Here is a 12194-nt window from a genome sequence, read left to right as displayed (position 1 = left end):
AAGAAAGAAAGAAAGAAAGAAGAAAGAAAGAAAGAAAGAAAGAAAGAAAGAAAGAAAGAAAGAAAGAAAGAAAGAAAGAAAGAAAGAAAAGCACACCGTGTGTAATCAGCTTTCTTCACTCATTCTGTCCTGGAAGGTAGAAGAAGGAGGTCATAACCAAGAAATGAAGGCATTGTACAGAATTTGGAAAGAGTGGCACACCTAATTTTCTTCAAAATTCATGAGTGTAAATGTAAATGAGACCTATTTTGGCCTCCTGACTCATTCAACTCTAAGAATAGATGTGTGTACATATATGTGCTTATGTGCTTTTGTGTCATTAAACTGTGATAGAAAGCCAAGCAAAATTAGGCATCAAGTGCATTAATCTTTTCTCTATTTCAGTACTACCCAGTGTTTTTTTTTTAAATCTCAGACATTGTAGTTTTTAACTCAAAAGTTTAATTGGTATCTTTTGATATTATTGTACCTCTATTTAAGTCAGTATGTTTTTATCAATTACATTATGTGAGATCAGGTGCTGAAAACCATTTCCATGCTCATTTACTAACTGTAATCTCGGTCATTTCTGGATCTCTCTCAGTTTATTAAGTTCTATCCTCTTTATGGGAAATAGTTCTCCACTTTTTAATAGGTCTTTTAATTTTTTGATCAGAAGGAGGAGCAGCCTGAATGGGCCATATCGCTCTTCATATTTTTACACTTCCAGCATCTGGGACTTAGTACCAGACATGGTTAAGTGAGTTAGAAACAATTAGATTCTTTCACATCTTCCTTTAAAACTTTGTTAAATAGAGCCAGAGATTCACTTTCCACAGGGCTAATCACCCCTTTTACTGACCTAAGACCCAGCGTGGCACACTCACTAGTGAGTGAATATGTGGACACTGGTGTGGGCTGGAGAGCTTCTCCCTCTACTCTGCTCAGGCATTCCTCTGGTTTGAGGTAGCTTCCTCACGGGAAATTATGGATGAGCAGTGGACTCCTGAATTCTTAAGGAGAAGGTGTGCTGTGCTCTGGCACTGTGAGGCTTTCTTCAAACACGCAGCCATGAGCGTTCGGTTTCCCTGCACTGTGCTGGGAGCCACAGCTCAGACTGAGCTCCCAGGCGCCTACACTGTGTCCTGAAGCGTCTTCCCCTAGCAGTGAAAAGGCAGCCTAGAGACCACTTTGGCTTTTTCACCATTTCGCAGCAATCTCTCTTTTCTTTGTCCGCTCACCTTTGAGGGTGGGGGCCGCACATATTCTGCTTTCCTGCTTAGCCCTGTGGAGAGGGAGGCTGAGCCTGTCCTCCTGCTCCATCCATTCTGCTGCGAGCAGAAGTCTCGCACACTATTCTGGTGCGCCTCTTCTCGCCTCGTGTCTGCATACGTGCACTTGCACATTTTTCTTCCCCAGATTGCTCTTTGCATATAAATACAAGAACATTTCATTTTTGAAAATAGTTTTTTTCCTATTATTCTCTTGTGGAGATGAATATTTTTGTCCCTAACCTTTTTTTGTGAGATAAGTAACTTTCTCAACTGATAATTCTTTCCAAAATAAGTATGAAAACTGAGACAATAATTTTAATGCAATTGCTATGCAAAATTAAATTAACCCCCTCCCAGCAAAAGTATTTCCCATCTATGCCAGTTGTGCAAATTAAGGTTTTCTTAAGATATTTTCTGATAACTTCTGTGGTAATTTGTGTTTCTTAGGTAACACTAAAAGGAATGCAGCACAAGCGCACTCATCTGTAGTTCTTTGTGGACTACTTATTTCTTATTTCTCTATTTCTTGGGTTATCTTCTTCTTAATGGTCTTTGAAATATTTTAAAAATTGAAAACACAATTACATATGATATTTGCTAAAAGCATGCATCTAGTTTTATTTTGCTTTCATATTTCTAATAAATACTGATTCTTTTTATTAGGTTTGTCAATTTTCTCTTTCTGTTATATCTCTGGCTAAGATGCCCCTGACATCTCTGTCAAATAAGTAGATATGTGTATTCTCCGCTTCAGTTTTACCTTTACTGTATAGTTATACTTGCTGCTATAATCTGCTAATATTTTCTCATCTGAGGTGTTTAGTGTGGACTTAATTTTTATTTTTTTATGTAGTCAACTTGCTATTTCCCCCACTTTAACATGCTCAACCTATTCCTCGCAGGTATAAGTGATCTGAGTAGTGAGACATGTTCACTTATGATTTCTTCTGATTATATGTGACATATCTATCTAAGATAAATTCTGAAGATGCTGACAGAGCAAGGACTAGTGCAGCTAGAGGAAAACAGGGAAACTGCCCTTAACGCAGGTAAATGTATTGCTACATTTATCAGTTCCATTAACACGCCATATATAATCATAAGCCAGCATTTTCATATTTTTAGGGCTGTAAATGATTGCAAACAGTGTGCCACTGTTTTCCTTAAAGCCCCTAGAACTTGTGGTTTTGCTGTGTCCCAGAATGCGGTAACCTCAGAATATCTAATCAGGTGCCTGCGGGCCTCGGAAGATAAGTGTGGTTAGCAGGGCAGTGCTGAAGACTCACTTACACGGTCAGGCCTTTCCATGGCTCGCTGGGGTCGGATGTGCGCAGCAAGGTGTCTCAGGCACCGTCATTATTCTGGTGACAGTCTCCTGGGGAGATCCAATGTTGCATCTAAGCAAGATGACTTGTTTGTACACGCTTCATATCCGTCATTAATTAAATGATTTTTTTGTCTCAAAGAACTAGTTTGTTCCTCACATAAATGCCTTCTACCTTATCTCGAAGGTACTTAATTTAGGGTTAAGAACAATGTCACAGCATAATTGGTTCCTATTCCCATCACACTGGTTTGTGTATTACAAGAAGATCCTCAGGTGGAATTCATCAGCCTGCACAAGAAATCCATGACACAAAATAAAAATAAAGACCTTGGTAACTAGAGATTATTTTCCAATATCTCTTTCACATATTTTATTGATTAAGCAATACAAGATACGATACTTCATTTTAATTACTAAGATATGCAAATGTAACCTGCTCAGTTACTAATTTTTCTCAGCACCAGTTTTTTATAATTCATAATGTTCCTATAATAGGTTATCAAAATATAAGCATCACATAATAACAAAAATGTATTATCTTAGAGTTCTGAAGGCCAGGAGTTAAAATTCATCGTTAGTGGTAATGCCAGGATATCCACGAGATGGCTCCTTCTGTCTCTGGAGAAAGATGTGCCTGGTTGTGTCTGGGCTCCAGGAGACTGTCCTAGTGCTTGGACCCTGTTGCTCTCCATCTTTCAAGCCAGAAGCGTCGTATCCTCCAGCCTTCTTCCCTTTCCTACCATTGGGTCACTTTCTCCTCCTCCTCTACTCTGGGTTCCTTCATGAGGCCCTCTTCATGGGCCCGTCTGGGTAAAAGCAGCTAGTTGCTCCACTCCAAGATCACTGTCTTCGTTATTTTTCCTAGGCTCTTTTGCTAAGTGACATGTGCAGAGGATCTGGGGAGAAGACTTTGGGTTCATTATGGGATCTACCACAATGGTCACACAAATATCATCAGTGTACCTGAAGGTAACCATAATACATAAAACTCTGAAAGTAATAATAGTAATATAATAATAATAATAATAATAATAATCACCTATGAGTTAAACATGCAAACAAATAAGAAAGCTTCCCCTAACACAACTCTCTCTTTAGAAAGCATCCCAGAGCTCAGAGAAATGTACTGCATCCTGTGTTTCATTGTATAAGAGAACAGGCTTTGGAATGACCAGCTTCCCAAAGGGCCTGGATCTTAGCTGGCCTTTCTCCATTAAGAACTCACTCTTAAAAACACAAATCATAGGGCAGAAATAATCAGTGATATTTAGAGACTAGTAGGCAGTAAAATGTGCTGACGGCCTGGTGCCATAGTGATGAATGGGACTCTGCTGTCTGACTCTTCCTCCAGAAGTTTTTCTCCCCCATATCTTTCTAAAAACAGAATTCCAAGTTTGTTAAGGATTTTGGATCCCAGCTCCATACTTAGAACTTCCAAGCTGTTTCTCAAATGAAACAGAATGAGCCAGTCACATTCTTTGTACTACAAAATCCAGGTAGGATTTCAGCTTTTTCCACGAGTGTTCTATATCCATTTGTACAACTTTCCCATCAGAGCACTGGTGGCCTTGAGGCCAGGACTTGAGACAGATCACCCGTGATGTATTTCCATGGTCTGTCACTGCCTACAAGGGGTGGCCCTGACACCTTCCAAGGCAGGATGTTCGCCTTTGACAGGATTAGTTCAGATGATTTGACAGTGGGCTGGAGAATATCTCATGTCACTGAAGTATAAAATTGTACATTTCTCATGAATTATATTCCTGAGCGATGAAGAAAAAAGCATGAAGAAGTCCCTCCCAACCAAACAAAAGGTGCACAGCAATGGGGATTCAAGGAGGACCTTTTAGGGCACTAGAGGCTGACTGGCCCTTAATGTGGGATTTGGTCAGGGAGAAAAGAAGTGGGTGCTCTGTGATCTGGCCTTCTGAAGATGAAGACAAATTTGTAGTTACAATGACAGTGAAAATTCCAATTCACAAAGGAGGTAGGCATGCATATATTTATTCTGAAGAGAGTTCTCATGTGGAGATGAAAGAAAACCAAAAACAAACCCTCCATATTCTTTCTTAAATCTCCTTTTCCCATTCTACTTTCCTTCTTTGCTTTTTCCTCTCCATTTATCTCTTCCCGCTTTCTTTGCTCTCTCATCCCTTCCTCCTCCCTTTTTTTCTTCTCTATCTTGGTTCCTTTCATGGACTGACCAAAGACATCTACAATGAAATGCTGGTCCAGCACTCCATCTGCCTTGCATCTGTAGTCCATTTGAAATCTGCCCTCTCACAGGACATTGAAGTGCTTTTCCTAATTCATGGCAAGCACTTCAGCTTGCTGTATGGAAACATCTGAATTTTTATTTTTATGGTCTGCTTCAATTCTGAGGTTGTATTGTTTATTTTTCTCATTTGAAAGCATTTCAAATACCACAAAATTTAGAAAAATCTTTGGGATGAATTGCAGTTATACTGTTTTAAGTACATATGATGCTTATAGTGACTTTTCTTATCACAAGCAAAGAATATCACTTTTCAAGTAGGGTAATTTTTCATCTTTTCCTTTGTACTTAAAGCTTCACAGGCTGCTTTTAAGTATTTCAGTGGCTTATGTATTCATTGATTTTCTTCAAGTAAAACGTCTTTATTGCCCATAGCAAACCAGTGACTGTATCAGAACTTTCGCTGAAGATTCCTAACATCTGCTTGAGGAGGTGAACGTATGAGTATCCCCTTACAGTATGGTAGCACTGCTTGTGCTGTGGTATAGATGGGCTCAGGGTTGCAATGATGATTCCGTTTGTGAACTCAGCTCTTCCTGGGGTGAAGAAAGGCTTCTGAATAATCAGCCACTTGGAGGTGGACCAGCACAGAATGGAAAAGCTAGCTAAAGTGAGAAGACACTCAGGACCAACACTGCGGTGAGAGGCTCCAGAGTCCTGTGAGTACAGCAACACCAACTGCTGACTGAGCAGAAAAGAAGGCAAATGGTTAGGTTACTCAGCTACCCAGGGAGGGCAGGACCGTGAAGGGCTGTGTAAACCATTTAAGGAAGTTTGCACTTTATTCTAATAGCAATGTATTTTGAGAGCTGATCAACTGTAGGTGCAGAATTGGTGGAACCAAAGCGAGCAGGGAGGTGTAACAGCCTGGGAAAGGGATGAAAGCAGTGAGTGAAGGAACCACAGAAGTGAAGGCCATGGGCGTGAACAGGGCTGGGCACTGGCTGGGGCCTGGAGGCTGCTAGAGAGGGTGCCATAAGGGTGATTCCTTGTTCCTGGCTGGCAGTGTTACGTAAACAACCTTGTCACTTACTAAGGTGCAAACTTGCAAGAGGGAAAACTATGGACACACTGAGAACACCGATGAAGCTGAGTTCTTGAATTTAGTGCAAAAGTATACAGTTTCGTCTGTACTACACTCATGCACTTTATGCATATAACATTCTGATGTACATAAAATGTCAACAAAATTCCTAAGTTTTTCTTATACTTGGAGAATTTTAAAAGGTCCTTTCACTATGAATCAACTTTTATAGTCATCCTGTGTTAAGTTGGAAGGCTGTAATAGTCTTTATCAGTGCTTGGCGTTAATTAGGAAGGATTTCATGGTCTTTGTCATCTGGTTTATAATACAATAAGTTATCTGAGTATTTTTTTCCTTAGGGCAGCAAACCATCCAGGGTACAATGGGAGAGTTGGTATTGTGGGTATGGAGAGCCACACCTGTGTGGGACTTGAGAAGTGAGTTAGTCTGTCTGGTAGGTGACCACATCTGTGAGCACACTGCATGTTCTGTGACCTTGACTAACTGTAATCTCAAGCATGCATTCCGAATCTATTTTAAAAATATGGTAATCATATGTCACAGTCATTTAGTTTATAAGGTCCAAGTGTTTATCATTTCTTACAAAAAAAAAAAAAAAAAAAACCTTCCCCACAGCCAGACCCCCCTTCTCACTATGTGCTCTGCCTTGGGTCTTGTATTTCTCTACAAGTTCTTGGTGTTTTGGTTTCAAATAATCTTATTTTGGTTTTATTCATTTTGTTGTTACTGAAAAACATACTTTGGTTTTTAAATATCATTATTGGGTATTTCTTTACTTTTTCAGTGATTTCTGTTCTTTATCTGAGGATTGCATCCAACTAGCAATACCATAATTCACACATAAGGACAACAGCGAAAGGGCCACTGAGCCAATTTGTATTGATAGCCAAGTAATTATTATAGTAGCTGTATGGATCAAGTGGAAATTTCTGCCATTTAGTCCCAAATTTTGTAGAAAGGGCGAGATCATAGGGATGGGAGCGCCTGTGCTATAGGGGATGAGCTGGATTAGGGGGTCAAGTATTGTAGGATGCCCACAGGCCTGGCACTAGATGCAACATGACAGTCACTTTCCCCTCTTTGGCGCTCCTACCAAATTATTAAATTATTTCTTACTGATAAGGATTGAATTATGCTTGTTATTTCAGGATACATAGAAGTCACGGAGTTTTTCCCAGAGAAGACACTTGGTGGGTGTTTGAATTTTTGTGATTGTTTTAATAGCATACCATCTTTGTTCCCTTCAATCCTAAGGACTGAAGTTACTTCCACAAGCTCACAGACTGACTGTTAGGAGCTGCTGAGATTGTTGCACGACGCCAGTTGAGTGGATTTAACTGGAGCCCTCAACAACGGCAAGAACAGGATTAGTCCAGGAGTAACAAAATGAGGTAGATATTATCGCAAAGTAGCCTAGTATTCTTTTGCCAAATTCAGATGGAAACTGTGAACTGGCAAAGTGCAGACCATGCTGGTGCCAGCAGTTGGCACAGCCTGCTGCTGTCATGGCTGGGTCCCCGTGCCGTGCTGGTTGTGCTGGCGGTGGCCCCCGCCGGGCGCTGTGTTCTGCTGCTGATATTTATTGGCTGCTGGCTTGGGGCTTTTTGGTGCTAACGGCTCCTGAGGTTTATTGCTCTTTCTTTTAAAGCAACCTCTGTCCATATAACTTAGGATAAAAATCCCAAGTATTTAAGGGACTTTGAAGCCCATACTGTTTGAGAAATAAACCATGAGCAGGTTTACAGAAATACCAAAATAAATCTTTATTTGCACAGGACCTGGGCTGCAGCATGGGGTGGTCAGACATAGGGGGCTCCCTCCTGCACCTCCCCCCCAAGAAGAGGCTGTGGAGGGCAGTTTATATAGCGGCTGCAGGCCTGCGTCAGGAGAGGCAGGGACTAAAAACAGGGAATCTTCAGGAAGGCTAGCTGTGAAAGTTGGGGTCCTCCATAAGGGGACACAGCTTTTCCCTTCCCAGTATGGGAGACAAAACAGTGGTGGCCGAAGTGGCGCGAAGGGGCATAGCGCTGTCTGGCTGCATGCATGTTAGAGTAGACAGTGGCAGCTCCACAGACGGCGAGGACGCGGAAGCAAGTCATCCAGGTCCACTGTGCAGCAAGGGGACCGAAGGAAATCAAGGGAAAGGCAATGCGGCCTCTAGCCAAGCCATGACTCCTCTTCAGCCGGGAGGGTCAGGCACTTCTCGGTCTCCATAGGCTGTACGTATTTTATTCGTGCCATTTTGTTTTTTATCAAAGACTCAGTAAAGAAAGATAAGCCATGCTTATTGGACCCAATCACATTAGGGGGAGAGTCAGCCTGTGTGAGAGGTCCACAGCCTGTCGTCATTTGGATGTGTTGAACTTGCGGTTAGCAAATCTTTGGTTTCATGGTATTTATCAGAAACCCTTAGTTGCTCTTAAAGCAGCCCCTGAACAGCAGGCAGGTGGTGGGTGGTGAGCTCTGGTCCTCTTTTTCGGAACACACAACTAGATCGTTCATAGCTCTTTAAATGAGGCCCGGTGACCTATATAAAATAAATATGGCACCAGGAGTCCACAGAAGGAAGGGCAGCAAAATGTTTTGCTGTTGTAAATTGAGCTCAGGTGGCCTGGCTGAGAACCACATGCACAGCAGAATAGGTGCAGTAACAGTCGCGTCATCCTTCTGTCTGCCTTTACATGCAAACTTTATCTTTTAATTAGATCTCAGCAGTTAGAAATCCTTTCAGGTTCTGCTAAGATTTAAGCTCTTCTGGCCTTTCCCTGTTTTCCGCCACTGGGTGTCCATTAGCATATTGAATTCAGGTGTTACCTAGTGTAACCTACAGGTGGCAGTACTGAGCTACAGTGATCATTCCACCACCTCCAGAGGGATTATGCAGGTTTACCCAAAACTGAGAAATTCCTTAGTACTCTGTTTAATTTGGGTTGACCCGAGAGAGGAAAAGTAGAGGGATCAGAACATGGCCTGTGAAGGATTAACAGAAACGAGAGAATGCTATGTTTTCAGTTCTTTATCAAAAAAAGCCAAATTGACAAAATCATTGCAATGTTTACATTAATGTGAACAAGTTGTAAATGTAAAGAGCTTAAGCAAGTCACAAGAATCAGTCTATTTTTATACAGAAATGTGCAGTGACCTATTTCTCCTATTTATGTTATCATCACTAGGTAATGTATGCTGTAGGAAATCAGCCAGTTAGAAATGAGTTGGAAGAAGATTCTGTAAGTAAAAATTTGTTACATTTGTGAAGAAGAAAATTCACTGGAATAAAAAGGGCTGGGAAACAGCCTCATGAGAGGAAGAGAACAGTGTGCGCCTTATTAATCATAAATTAATGTTTAGTTGACATGCACCTCGAAGATGACTGGCTTTCATGAATGATTTAAAAAGAGACTACAATATTGGGTAAATTAAAATGCTTAGGGAAATTCTTTCTTATCCCCATTTCCAGGGACATGATAAGTTGCCCAAACTTCCTCTGCCGTACAGGGTAAATTTAGATTAGGGTGCCGTGGCCAGATCCGTCATTTATCAGCCAGCTCAGCTGTTCCTGCAGGTAGAGATTAAATTTAAAATTTTTCTACTCCCTCAAATCTTGTATTTACTAAATAGAGCAACAATTCCACAGAATCAATTTTTAAAAAGAACTAGACTAATAGTACTTCCTGGGCAATGAGTGACTTCTCAGGATATAGCTTGGAGTCAGTGTAAGAAATGTCATCCCTCTAGCAGTTGGAGCCTCACTGGTCACTCACTGCTCTAATTAAGGTCTCTTGTTTACAAACAATCTTAAAAACTCAAGGAAAACCTTGGTGTAATATCTGACTAGAATTGAAATATCAAGGATAACACTGTATTCTTTAATAAAAGGTTTTCTAGAAAGAAATGCAGTAGAAATTCTTCATTTTGTACAACAGAATTAGAATATGACTTATGGCCAGCAATGGAGCCCGTTATCTCAGCACTCTAGGAGGCTGAGGCATGAGGTTTCCAAGTTTCTGGCCCAGCCTGTATAAAAAGCAACTTCGTTAACCTTTGTGTCAAAATAAAATAAATAAAATACAATAAAATGTTTTAGGTCAAAATAAAAAGAAATAAATAAGGGGCAGGGGAGATGGCTCAGTAGAATAAGTGTTTCCCTGGCAAGTGCCAGGGCCTGAGTTCAATCCCCAGTTCAGCCAATAAATAAATAAATAAATAAAATAAAAAATAGTTTGGGGTGGATCTAGGTGCAAAGGTCCTGAGTTTAATTCCCAGTAGTGCACAAACACACACACACACACATACACACACGCACATACACACGCAGTTTTGTGAAGATGGCACCTAAGAGGAAGAAAGGCCCATGACCTTAATATCTGGACAGAAAAGAAAGCAAGTAAGTATGATGGACACTTACAGTACTGATGTGGCTAGCAGTAGCCCCTGGCTTGGAACACGCACATACACACACGCACATACACACGCAGTTTTGTGAAGATGGCACCTAAGAGGAAGAAAGGCCCATGACCTTAATATCTGGACAGAAAAGAAAGCAAGTAAGTATGATGGACACTTACAGTACTGATGTGGCTAGCAGTAGCCCCTGGCTTGGAACACGCACATACACACACGCACATACACACGCAGTTTTGTGAAGATGGCACCTAAGAGGAAGAAAGGCCCATGACCTTAATATCTGGACAGAAAAGAAAGCAAGTAAGTATGATGGACACTTACAGTACTGATGTGGCTAGCAGTAGTCCCTGGCTTGGAACCTTCTCTGGGGCACTGCAGCCAAAAGCCAGGGGGTCCTTGATTCCTGAGCTCAGTCAGAAAGAGGGAGAGATAGCAAAACAGCAAGAGAAGGATTCAAGCACTTGCAAAACTGAAACAAAAAATATTTTATAAGTTCCTGGCATGTTATTTGAAAATAAGGGGGTAGGAGAGAAATTGGAGTAAGAGGAGGGGAAAAGCAGGAGGAGTGGGGAAGGGAAACAGAAAGAAGTGAGGGAGGGGGTAGGAAGAGAGGGAGTGAGGTGTGAGCGGGGAGCTTAAGACCTTGGAGCATGAGCTGAGGCTGGACATGGTTTCCTCAGGTGGGCGAAGGTCTAGCCATCCAGAGCTGCCTAGCAGCCCACTGTACAACCCAGTGAGCCCTGGAGAAAAGTAATTAAATGATTCATAAACAGCAGAACAGCTACATATTTCACCTTGATGAAAGCAGCCATGAAGTAAAGAGACAAGCTGGGGAATCTAAGAAAATATTTGTGAGCCTTTCATCCAGGAAGGGATTAATAACCCAAGTATATATGGAAAGAGCCAGGGAGATAGCTCAGAAGTGCAATACCTGCGTGGCAAGTGCAAGGTCCTGAGTTCAATTCCCAGTACCCCAGAGAAGTATGGTACAAAAATCAACTATGCTGTATGTTGAGGTAAAATGAATAGTGTGGAAAATAGAGGTTTTATAACCTGAAATCAGTACAGTTCTATAGATTCTGTGTTACAAATGAACAATGAGAAACCGAAATTTGATTTTTGAGCCAAAATATTTGAACACTCTGGCCTCAAATACAAATAGTAGATGACACAGATAAAGAGTGAGTTTCGATCTCTGTGGTTGAAAAAGCACTCACGAGCTGAGTGCTGAATTCTGGGTGTTCGCTGGATGTCGGGCAAGGTGAGCTGTCTCCGGCTCCTTTCCTGGTGATTGTAATCAATTTCTTTCAAGATTGATTAATGTGATGTTTCAAGATTGATTAATGTATTTGATTAAAGTTATGTTAAAATTACAAACCAATTTGACTTTTACTAAAATAAATAACCTTGAAAACTGCTTTATAGGCGAATAAATGATTATGAAAAGATTGTGCCCATTTGATCAATGTTAGGCTGCAAAGATTTTCTACCAGTCTCCTTCACACCCTGCCATACATGAGCTGTGCGGCATGGTGCCTGTCTTTCTCTGTCCCTTGCCTTTGGTGCATGAGGATTTTAAACTCAGACTCTGGTTTATTGGGATCTCATGCTTCATTTGACATCTTTGTCAAATGGTGTGATTGATTATACATCCTGGGGCTGAACTGGTTGTAACAGGCAGCAAGCTCCAGAATACTGGAAACTATTCAGATCCTTAGTGTTCTCTGGACAGTCTGAGGCAGATTTCAATATTAGCTTCCAGATCCTTTTTATAGTGTCAAGCATTTCTCAATACACTTAATTTCATCATACCCATTATTCAACATGCTTTCACTACTTGAATGAACAAGAGGAGCTAAGAAGTTGCTGATAACCAAGCCTTAATCAAAA

This window comes from Octodon degus, unplaced genomic scaffold (assembly GCF_000260255.1).
Source record: "Octodon degus isolate 3935 unplaced genomic scaffold, OctDeg1.0 scaffold00039, whole genome shotgun sequence".
NCBI lineage: Eukaryota > Metazoa > Chordata > Mammalia > Rodentia > Octodontidae > Octodon > Octodon degus.
This window is presented reverse-complemented; position numbering follows the sequence as displayed.